This window comes from Dendrobates tinctorius, unplaced genomic scaffold (genome assembly GCF_039654945.1).
Source record: "Dendrobates tinctorius isolate UK_male_01 unplaced genomic scaffold, ASM3965494v1 ptg000058l, whole genome shotgun sequence".
Taxonomy (NCBI): domain Eukaryota; kingdom Metazoa; phylum Chordata; class Amphibia; order Anura; family Dendrobatidae; genus Dendrobates; species Dendrobates tinctorius.
The window spans coordinates 5,662,131-5,673,067 of NW_027361726.1; positions in this window are offsets into that span (position 1 = coordinate 5,662,131).

Here is a 10,937-nt window from a genome sequence, read left to right on the forward strand (position 1 = left end):
TTGTATTGTTTCTTTATTTTTAGATATATGTCTCACGCTTATTGGACCTGTTAGGTGTGATTTTCTTGCCTCTGTTTTCCTTGGGGTGGAAGATCTCTGAATGTTCTTATGGATGTTCTTGGAATACGGATCATACAGAAGACATGTATATCTGTCATGGTGACGCGTGGCTGGACACAACGCCCCCAGCAGGGCTGATTTAGATGACCCTGGATACACCGCCTCCAGTTGGGCAAATTTAAATAATAACACGTGCAGCTGGATACGCCGCCTCCAACAGGCGAATTTAGGTAATACACGTAAGTCTGGAAACCCCGCCTGCAGTAAGGTGAATTTAAACAATAAAGGGGAAACCTGGGTAACAACAACAATGGAGGGCCCTGCGATAGGGAAACGGGGAAGTGGAGACCTCCTGCACTCCCCTGAGTCAGTGTCTCTACACTCCTATCGTTCCCTATGCCGGTTCCGTACCGGGCGACGCACAGGAACCTCAAAACCCTGACTTGCCCTGCACCTAAACCCTCACTAGGGAATTGGTCGGTGCGGAAACTAATCCCACCACTGCACTAAACACACATAAGGAAAAGTGACAAAACAGGGGAACATCACTTAGCTTTGCTCTGTTGCTTATGCTCCCCACAACAGAGCCCACCACTTGCGTGCATCTTCTCCTCCAACAGGATCCATCACCATAACCGGATCCTTCACCATAGTGCAGCCTTGGAGCAGAGTCCACCACCAGTTGCAGCTGCCCAGTAAACAGAGTCCCAAAGATGAGTCCAGCTTCTGCCAAAAAGTCCAGCATGCTTGAGTCCAACTTTTCTGCCAAAAAGTCCAGCATGCTTGAGTCCAGCTTTCAGCAACCAAGTCCAGCATGCTGAGTGCAACTCTCACCATAGTCGCCACTCCACCAAGCCATGCAAGCACTTCATGCTGACACCATAAACTGCGACTCCACCACGCCATGCCAGCCCTTCTTGCAGACACCATCGTTGAACTCAACCAATCCATGCCAGCACTCCTTGTAGACTCCATAGCTGCCACTCAACCCCTCTGGCTGGGCTTCCCAGGACTCTTGTTCAGCTCCATCTTTCACCCAGGCTTACTTGTGAATGACTAACTATCACCAACAGTGATCAAACACACCTGACACTCTTTTATAGAGCCTCACACCTGATTTGTAATTACGTGCACATTAAACCAAAGAACTAAAGTGCGATACCACTCACCACCACCGGGGCAACTTAGAATGAACGACACCACGTGTAATAATTCTAATGGCCACCGGGGGCAATCACACCACTTTGGCACTTAGCCAAAGGAAAAAAAGTTCACTTTGTACGTTTAAGTTGTCAGATCCAGCCTGGATCGTGCCAATATCTAGAGACCATTTATACTATCCTCTCAACCTATGTGAAGGACTTGCCTTTCGTAATGGTCTCTCTAGTAGGAACCTATGGGGCTGATGGGGTTTTCTTATTTCTATCAGTCTCTTTTATATTATGAGTTGTTAGTACCACTCTGTTTTAGCACGCATGCCTTATCTGTTTAATTACAGGTGAAATATGTGTGCTGCATAGGGGACATAGTTGTATCTTCAAAACAATGTGTCTTTTTTGTAAGATGTCATCTAACAATGTTTTGATGTTTTGTCTGCTATATATTTATTATAATATGCTCCCCCTCTCCCCTCCCCCCCCTTTCTTGTAATATGCCATCTAGTGATATTCTGGATATATTTTGTTTATTTTGTATGTATTATAATATATTGCCTCCTGTTTGTAATATGCTATTTAAGACTTTTTTGATATCTGTCTATTATGTATATATAATATCAGACTGATGATTAGTGCAACGGTTTCTTATTATGAGTAACCTATGGGGTTAATATCCCCATTATGTATTCTATATTTTGGCCCCTTCAGAGACATTAATTCACATGGCCATTGTTGTGTCCCTGTACGCGTCCCTGCACGCGTGTGCGCCATACCCCGGGCATGTATGGTGACCGCGGCGTCTCTATGCATAGGGTGAATATATATAAACTTGGCACACACCAAAGGTTTCTGATGCAGAAAGGTGATTTTTAATTATACAACAGTACATACATACACAGACGTTTCGGTCTAGGACCTTCATCAATGTACGATATATTGTACTGTGAGATTCTTAGTGACTGGGCTTTGTGAGATAGACCAATCCTGTGAGGAGGCACATGAAGCCGTCCCACTGCGTGGTGATTTGTGGAGTGTGGACGCGGTATCCGCCGCGAATCCTAAGCGCTTCACACTCCACAAATCACCACGCAGTGGGACGGCTTCATGTGCCTCCTCACAGGATTGGTCTATCTCACAAAGCCCAGTCACTAAGAATCTCACAGTACAATATATCGTACATTGATGAAGGTCCTAGACCGAAACGTCTGTGTATGTATGTACTGTTGTATAATTAAAAATCACCTTTCTGCATCAGAAACCTTTGGTGTGTGCCAAGTTTATATATATTTAGTTCACGGATTGGGATCCTACTTGGGCACCACCTACAATTCTCAGGGTTGTGCTAACGGTTTTGTTCTTTCTATGCATAGGGTGGACGCCGGTAATTTTCCGGCGCCTCCCATTGCATGACGCGGCATGCACCTTGCATCCCGGGTAGCTATGGTAACGCACGCGTCACTTCCGGTACGCGTCAGCGGCCTTCCGGTCCGGCGCTATTTTTAGCTCCACACTTCCCTCACTATCATGCCCCCTGACGAAGGAGCCTCCCTCCGAAACGCGCGTCGGGGAGACGCGCCGCCATCTGCCAGATCGCACCAGTGCCCACCCAGGTAATTATTGAGCATTGCTCTTCTCTTTTCTGTCCCCCTCCCCCCTCTGGGGTTGTGCTGCGAGAGTTCACGGTACTCTCGTCAGTGGGGGAGTTTTGCTGGTCATTAGTAGCTATGTACTTGTACTGGACATGGCTTTGATTGTACCATGGCTAATGAACATTATGGCAGCAAGGTCTGTTCGTGGTGATAATTTTGTCACCCTCTTATGTTCAAAGCCCTGTGCAGGTGACACCCATTTACAATTGGCACATAGATTGGGTGAACTCCATGGTTTATATCTTATGTGACCCTATTCATTCCACCCTTAAGTATGTGTATTATGGTCTCTTTACATGTCCCTTCATGTGCATGTGGAGACTAATATAAGCTATATTGAGGTGGCACTTGTTAATCTAACTTTACAATGGCTGTGGATTCACAGTTATTTATTTAACTTGACATTGTGCGTGTCTTATCAGGTTTAGGCGCGTCTTTCACTACTGTTGCACTTTATTGTCCCCTGCACTTGCTCCTCCATTTTTCCTGTTCTGTCCCTATTTCCAATAAAGTGAATTTTGCTTATAAATTGGATCTGTATGTCGTGTTTTGTGTGGTTCTCCACACCCCTCTTTCATGTTATATAATGACGGATCCGTATTTGTCCACTATTCTAACAGCATATGTACACGGATATTCATTTATACGATGCTGTTTTATACCGTTGCTGTAATATCATCCAGGTAAGATGGAGACTCCTAACCACACTCCAACACCTGCATCCCCACACCACAAAGTAGTGTAGCAAAGCACTTTCGGCGGTTCCCTGCTTGGAGTATAGCAAAGCACCCATTTGGTGGCTCCCTGCTTGGAACACGAAACGTGCTGGGAGGCGGGTGGAGTTAATATATATTAAAAGAGCGGGAAGTTTTAGGGGTCTTTTGGTAGTCTGAGTCAGAGAGTGAGTAGTCAGCCAGCGAGCGCGGCTGAGTGGATCCCCGGAGAGAGGGATGGATGGAAGTGCTGCAGCAGATCCCAGTGACCTGGGTCTGCTGGCACAGGAGAGGAAGAATGAGAGAGCGACAAAGACTGAAAGCCTAATTCTCCATAAGAAGGGAAGATTAGTTTGGAACGTGAGGAGAGAAAAGAACAGAGGACTTGGGTTAGAGGAGAACCCTTCCTAGAAGTTCTAAGCGCAAGGCCGAGGTCCGGTCCCCGAGGTTGTATGGATACTAATGGTCCTGCAGCAGACACCGGAGGAATAGAAGTAGTGACCACTTTATTCCCACACCAGAGTTGAGGGCACAACAGCATCAGAGAAGTGAGCCGGGACTTAGTAGCAAGGAGTCCCCGAAGCAGGCTACAGCTGTATGCCGTACAAGTAGAGTTGATAGGAACATCTGACAGAAGGCACTCCAGTGTAACTCAGTACTGAGAGTACTTAATTCTTAGGCACTATAAGAGGAGACGTTCAGAAAAGGCACATGTTGGCGGAGTGTTGGAAAGGAGTGCTTCATCGGGCCTGGAGGTTGACTGAGTCCTGGACCCGGAGGACACGGCACGGAAGCGGGCACCTGTTTGCACAACAGACTGTGAGTAAAGCTTTGGAACTGCATGCCCTGGTGTCCTCCACTTATTCCTGCACCAACACATTCAGCACGGCTACATCTCGGTGCCATCCACTACACTGTCTGCACCTATCCCCTGTCTCTTCATTTACTACACTGCCCTGGGACAACATCTCCACCTGTGGGGAGCTTCAACATCTTTGCTGCACCATACCATCAGTCCCAGAGGATCTGCATGCAGCGTCGGCTTAACACCTCCCTTGCCAAACACCACAGGTGGCGTCACGAATCATCAATAGACTTTATCCTCCTTTTTCAATGGCGCCCAGGGCCACGGGCCGGGTCACAGCTGCCGTGACATCCCCCATTGAGATCAACAGGCCCGGTACCTAGTACCCCATTGCCCTGGTGACTGAGGGCGCTCCAATAGCTAAAAGCTCCAGATTTCCAACATCATAATTCCTCTCAGTAGGAGAGATTTTTTTCAAGAAGAAGTCACAGGGCCTAAAGTTAGTCAAAGTGGTGGGTCCTTGGTACAACACCACCCCCACCTCTGACGTGTCCACCTCAACAATGAATAGGGGCAGACATAAAGCATTTCTTTAATAAAGCAAATGCTTCCACAGCCAGAGCTGACCAGTTTTTGAGATCAGCCCTGTTACGAGTCAGATCCGTGAGGGGCTTTACCACCTGTGAAAACCCCTTAATGAATTTCCTATAATAGTTTTGAAACCTCAAAAAACATTGAAGACCCTTTAAATTTCTGGGTTGCACCCAATCCACAATGGCCCGTACCTTCCCAGGGTCCATATGAAACCCCTTTTCAGACAGAATAAACCCCAGAAAGGACAATTCTTGGACAAAGAATGTGCATTTTTCAGGTTTCGCAAAAAGCGTAACCTCTGGAGAACCGCACGTAGATGATCCATGTGAACTTGTTTGTTAGATGAAAACACAAGGATATCGTCTAAATACACCACCATAAAGAGCCCAATAAAATCAGAAAATACATGGCTAATAAAATTCTGAAAAACAGCTGGCGCATTAGTGAGGCCAAAGGGCATAACCTAATTCTCAAATGACCATTCAGAAGTGAGAAATGCCATTTTCCACTCATCTCCCTCCTCCATAGGTTCAGGCGGTGGCAAAGTAAGAGGATTAGCAGGGACCTACGGAACCTCTCGCTGTGTAACACCTCTCTCCCGCAGTTTTCAATCCATACGGATAGCCTGAGTCATAGCCTCCTCCAATGAGCTGGGTGGTAGATGGAGAGCCAGAGCCTCCTTCAGGTGATCCGACAGTCCTCCCTTGAACTGACATCTCAGTGCAGAGTCATTCCAGGACACCTCAGTGGACCATCGACGGAACTCGGAGCAAGACCATTCTGCCATTCAGCCGAGAGCTTACCCTGAAAGAGACTCATGATTGTGTCCTCTGCCACTCTGACCCGGTCAGGCTCGTCAAAAGTAAGTCTTAAGGCCTCAAAGAACCTATCCACAGACACACATTCAGGGGCAGAAGCAGGTAAAGAGAAAGCCCACGACTGAGGTCCATCTCAAAGTAAGGAAATGATTATCCCCACCCGCTGACTCTCATCTCCAGATCGGGGTCTAAAAGCAAACATTAGCTTGCAACTCTCCTTCAACGTACGGAACTTCTCCTATTCCCCGGAGAAGATATCTGGGAGCCTGACCTTAGGTTCAGGAGAGTGCAATAAGACATCAACAGTGTCAGAGTGCTTACAGACTGGGAAGAAGATCCCTGCAAAGAATTTACTGTGTCAGTGTTACACTCCCGGCAGCTGCCCGACCCTCCGTCACTCACTCGGCTGCTGCCCAGTCCTCCATCACTCACTGGGCTGCTGCCCGGTCCTCCGTCACTCACCCGGCGGCTGTCCCGCTCCCTGGTGTGGGTCCTTTTGCTCCGGCGTGCCCGCGCTCCTCCTGTCATTCTGGCCTCGCAGCCGGCCACGAGACTCCGGGGTAAGCGCATGCGCACTGGACCGCTTAGGACGCGGCGATGCGCATTCTCTACATCGATGCACCCTGGGGGGGTATATTAAGCTGCATTATCTTTCCGGAGGCGCCTGATTATCGCGTTAATCTGTGGTATTAGCTCAGGCTCCCCTTGCGCCTATTTCCTCGTAGCTTGCCTCTGGGGAAAGCTAACTCTTGACAATACCAGACCGGGAAAAAGGGAAAACAGGACTCAAAACCAGGTCTGGAACATGACAGGCTGACTTTAATGCTTGCAGCTTAAGCCCTTTATGAAAATAACATGTCACAAAATGGCTGACACCATTGTATGTTGCCTGACTCCCGGGAACATGAAGTAAAATTTGTCTCAAATTATCCTAAGAGTGGCTAACTTTGTTATATACAACCGACCTGTCACGCTCGGACACAGGTAGGTATGGGGACGACACATCATACACATATGACCGGATGGAAAAGGGAGAGGAAGGCCTAACGGTAGTGAGTGAATGATGGGACACCTCCTGACACCAACCTGTGCCTGTCCCTAAGCTCCCCTTCCCCCCGCCGCCATCAGGTGCCTAGTCTCTGATTGTCTCCTCAATATACCCTGGCTACTGCACTGGCTGGCAAAGACGCTAGCATCACCACTGCAGATAGTGGAAGAGACAAACATGGGACAGACAAAGAAAAGGGAAGAAATACTCAGCTTCAGGTTCTGCTGCTAAGCTCCAAAGCAGCATAGAAAACAGCACCAGGAATTCGAACTTCCACAGCAACAACACCACCGACACGAGAGCTCCTCACCCCTAGCTTGTCTGCATAGAATAACTCTAGAACCGACAATCAGCTCTTGGGTCATGTGATTATTTAAAGGAAAATGGGAGTGGTTACCAATCAACATCAGCTGACAATCCTAAAAGAAGCTGCCAGCAAGAGACTGACAATATCTCTTGCTGGATCAAAAGGGAAAAACATTTAAATATCAGCAGAACCAGAGCAGCCATGAATCCCATAATGAATCGTGATATGACCTCCTCTATGATGGGAACATGAGGCAAAATGGCCACCTCAGTTTACGTAAAAAAAAAAATTACTGAATTCTCTGTAAGCCGTCTGACTTATGAATGATGAGAACATTAAGTAAAATGGCCACTTTTGCGCATCTAAAATGTGTCTGACTTTGTTGTATGCTGCCAACTTTGTGAATGAAAAGAACATTACACAAAATGGTGCGCCCTAGCTAATCTTACAAAATGGCTGACTTCGCTGTATGAAGACAGACTCCAGTGTGGCGAAAACATGAAGTAAAATCGTAGGTTTAACTTTTCTTAAAAATGGCTGACTTCCCAGTGCAAAATCAGCTTTATGATCAGAAGATGATGTAAAATGGCTGCCTCGGTATATCTTACAAACAGCTGACTTCTCTATATACATCCTGACTTCTGTATGACGGGAACATGATGGCCGCCTCACCTAATATAACAAAATGGCCACCGTAGTCTGTAGAGTGAACCGTTACCCCTCTCAATCTCCTACATTATGTGCCAATGTTTCCAGCTGGCAAATTCTCACACGCTTCAGTCTTTCCAACACATTCTCCAATTTAATTAAAGCTGGTTTTACTGAAATAAATGACATCAATTAATTTTATTTTTAAAGATTCAAAATGTAACACTCAACCACAACTTATGTAAAAAAAACAAGTATAGAAAAACAGGCAAAATCCCAATTTACTGCAATTAAAAATAAAGAAACAATTATAAAATGAACACACACTTTCTGCAACTGTGCATTTTTTTTTAATTTAATATCCATTGTTTAAATATCAAATATCACAAACTATAAGAAATGACAAAAAAATAAATAAAATCAAAAAATAAATTGCAAAAATAAAATAAATATATATTTTTTTATGGTTAGAAACATCTTTCACGGAAGGAATATTTGTGCCGGTCTGAAATGCGTCATCGTCACCTGTGTGTCCCCGACTCCTTACAGAAGATTTGCTCAGCGTCGCTTTATAAGTTATTATTTTTGAAACCTTACCATTAAGCGGAGTGCTGGGTGTCTGCTCACGGGTTCAGAAATTTAATTTAATTTTCCACCCTGCTCCAAAACACCTGTCTGATCAATATGTCACTGCACCAGCGCCTCCCCCCATGGAAAGAAAATAAAGGCCCAATTCACATGAATGAAAGTTATATAAAACCTTTTTCACTAATTTTTTTTTTTACTTTTTTTGGCCTCTTAGGGTACATTTCTTTGTGATACTAGATAATGCAATACTACAGGACTTCAAGGGAGAAAGTTAGTTTCACTTTACAATGAAGCTCAACCTTAAGTTGGGGCTTAACAGGAAAACCAAGATGGCAGTTATAGGGGCCTTTAGTAGGCCACGATAACCCATCAGCTTCCCGTGACCGTGTTTTAGGGGGCCTATGGGAGACAGTGTGCCCGGGTATCAGTAATCACACTATGGTGAGGTCTTAATTTCTGAGGCCGCTCCATACATCTGCCACAACCACATGCCATAAATTTATAATATGTGGATATAATCGCGTTAAAAAAAACACAACTTATCATTTCTTCCTGTGTTTTTACCACAGTTTTTTTACCACCAGATATCAAGGTTTTCAAGTAGAAACTGGTTCAGGAAATGCAGATGGTTTTCTTTTTCCCCTGAAGGGGTTTTGTCAACGTTTCCTGCAGTGTTTTGTTACCATTTTTATTGCTTTTTTTGCCTTTTTACATCATTTTGTGGATTTTTTTTGCCATTCGTTAGGCATCTTTCGGGCTTTTCTTTAGCCTTTCTTTTGACTTCTATTGTAAAGTATAATGGTCTGTTCATTTTAAAGAGGTTTATCAGCCTGAATGTATGAACAGCAACTTGTTTTTACAATGGGGAAAAAGAGTCAGCCACCAATTGTGCAAGTTCTCCCACTTAAAAAGATTAGTGAGGCCTGTAATTGACATCATAGGTAGACCACAACTATGAGAGTCAAAATGAGAAAACAAATCCAGAAAATCACCTTGTCTAATTTGGCAAGATTTATTTTGCAAATTACAGTGGAAAATAAGTATTTGGTCACCTAAAAACATGCAAGATTTCCGACTCTCACAGACCTGTAACTTCTTTATGAGGCTCCTCTGTCCTCCACTCATTACCTGTAGTAATGGCAGCTGTTTGACCTTGTTATCAGTATAAAAGACACCTGTCCACATCCTCAAACAGTCACACCCCAAACTCCACTATGGTGAAGACCGAAGAGTTGTCCAAGGACACCAGAAACAAAATTGTAGCCCTGCACAAGGGTGGGAAGACTGAATCTGCAATAGGCAAGCAGCTTGGTGTGATGAAATCAACTATGGGAGCAATAATAAGAAAATGGAAGACATACAAGACCACTGATAATCTCCCTCAATCTGGGGCTCCACGCAAGATCTCATCCTGTGGGATCAAAATGATCACAAGAACGGTGAGCAAAAATCCAAGAACTGCACGGGTGGCCCTAGTGAATAACCTGCATAGAGCTGGGACCACCGTAACAAAGACTACTGTCATGGGGGGCGTGGCCTGGATCTCACACAGGGAGGACGTGTTTTATGGCAGCTCCCGCTTCCAGCCACAAATCCACCTTATTTGGCCCAGACGAAAGTGGCAAAAACGATTTTTGAAGTACCCCGGGCTTGGAGGAGAAGGTGAGGGGCGGTGGGGAGAAGAGAGGGGCTGCTGATCTCTGCCGTGACACCGGAGCGCAGAGCGGCCTCGTGGGGGGTGCTGCAGCGCTGCAGAGAGACGGGCGCCATCTTTACATACCCCTGAGCACAAGGCCTGGAAACCGGACCGCAGGAGACCCTCGATAGAGGCGTGAGACCGCGGAATAAGGAACGGTCTCGCCCGTTGGAGTAAAAGGCGGTGAGAGGGAGCCCCCGGTGAGCTGTCTGTGGGGCCTGCGGGGATCATCATCATTATCATTATCGGTACGTGCGGTGGAGGAGGGTGCTGGCTCTGGGCCAGACGGGTTGTTGACGGCCCCCTACTTTCACTGAGACATTTCCCAGGGACTGAGTTGTTTTTTGAACAGGGGATATCGCTCACCCCACATAGAGGAGCTGCTGTCAGCAGATTTATGAGCCATTGGTGAGGAGGACATTGTGTCTTTTCTGAAGCGCCACGGTGGGGAGTTGGTGTTACCTTATCCCTACCGGCTCCAGCAGATCCCCACGGATGTTTCCATATATTAACCCCTCGCCCTCCAAGTTGCATGGGGCTATTTTCATATAGAAAAATGCACTACTAGACTTTTCTTGACGCACGGGTGGTAAATTAAAGGCGCGCTTCAATCAAGCAAAATGGTCAAAACTAACAAAGAGCGTGCAAAACCGTTGGCTGCAGAGGCGTATAGAAGCAAACAGGGTGAAATGGATAAATTTTTGAGAAATAAATCTGCTTCGTCTAAGCCTAATGCTAAAAGGCTCCCTGCAGAGGTTGTGGAGGAGGAGCATGTCGAGGACTCAGACTCCAGTGATGATGCTTCAGGCAGCGATGTCGCTCAATCAGATTCTGGGAAGCTTTCTAGATCATTT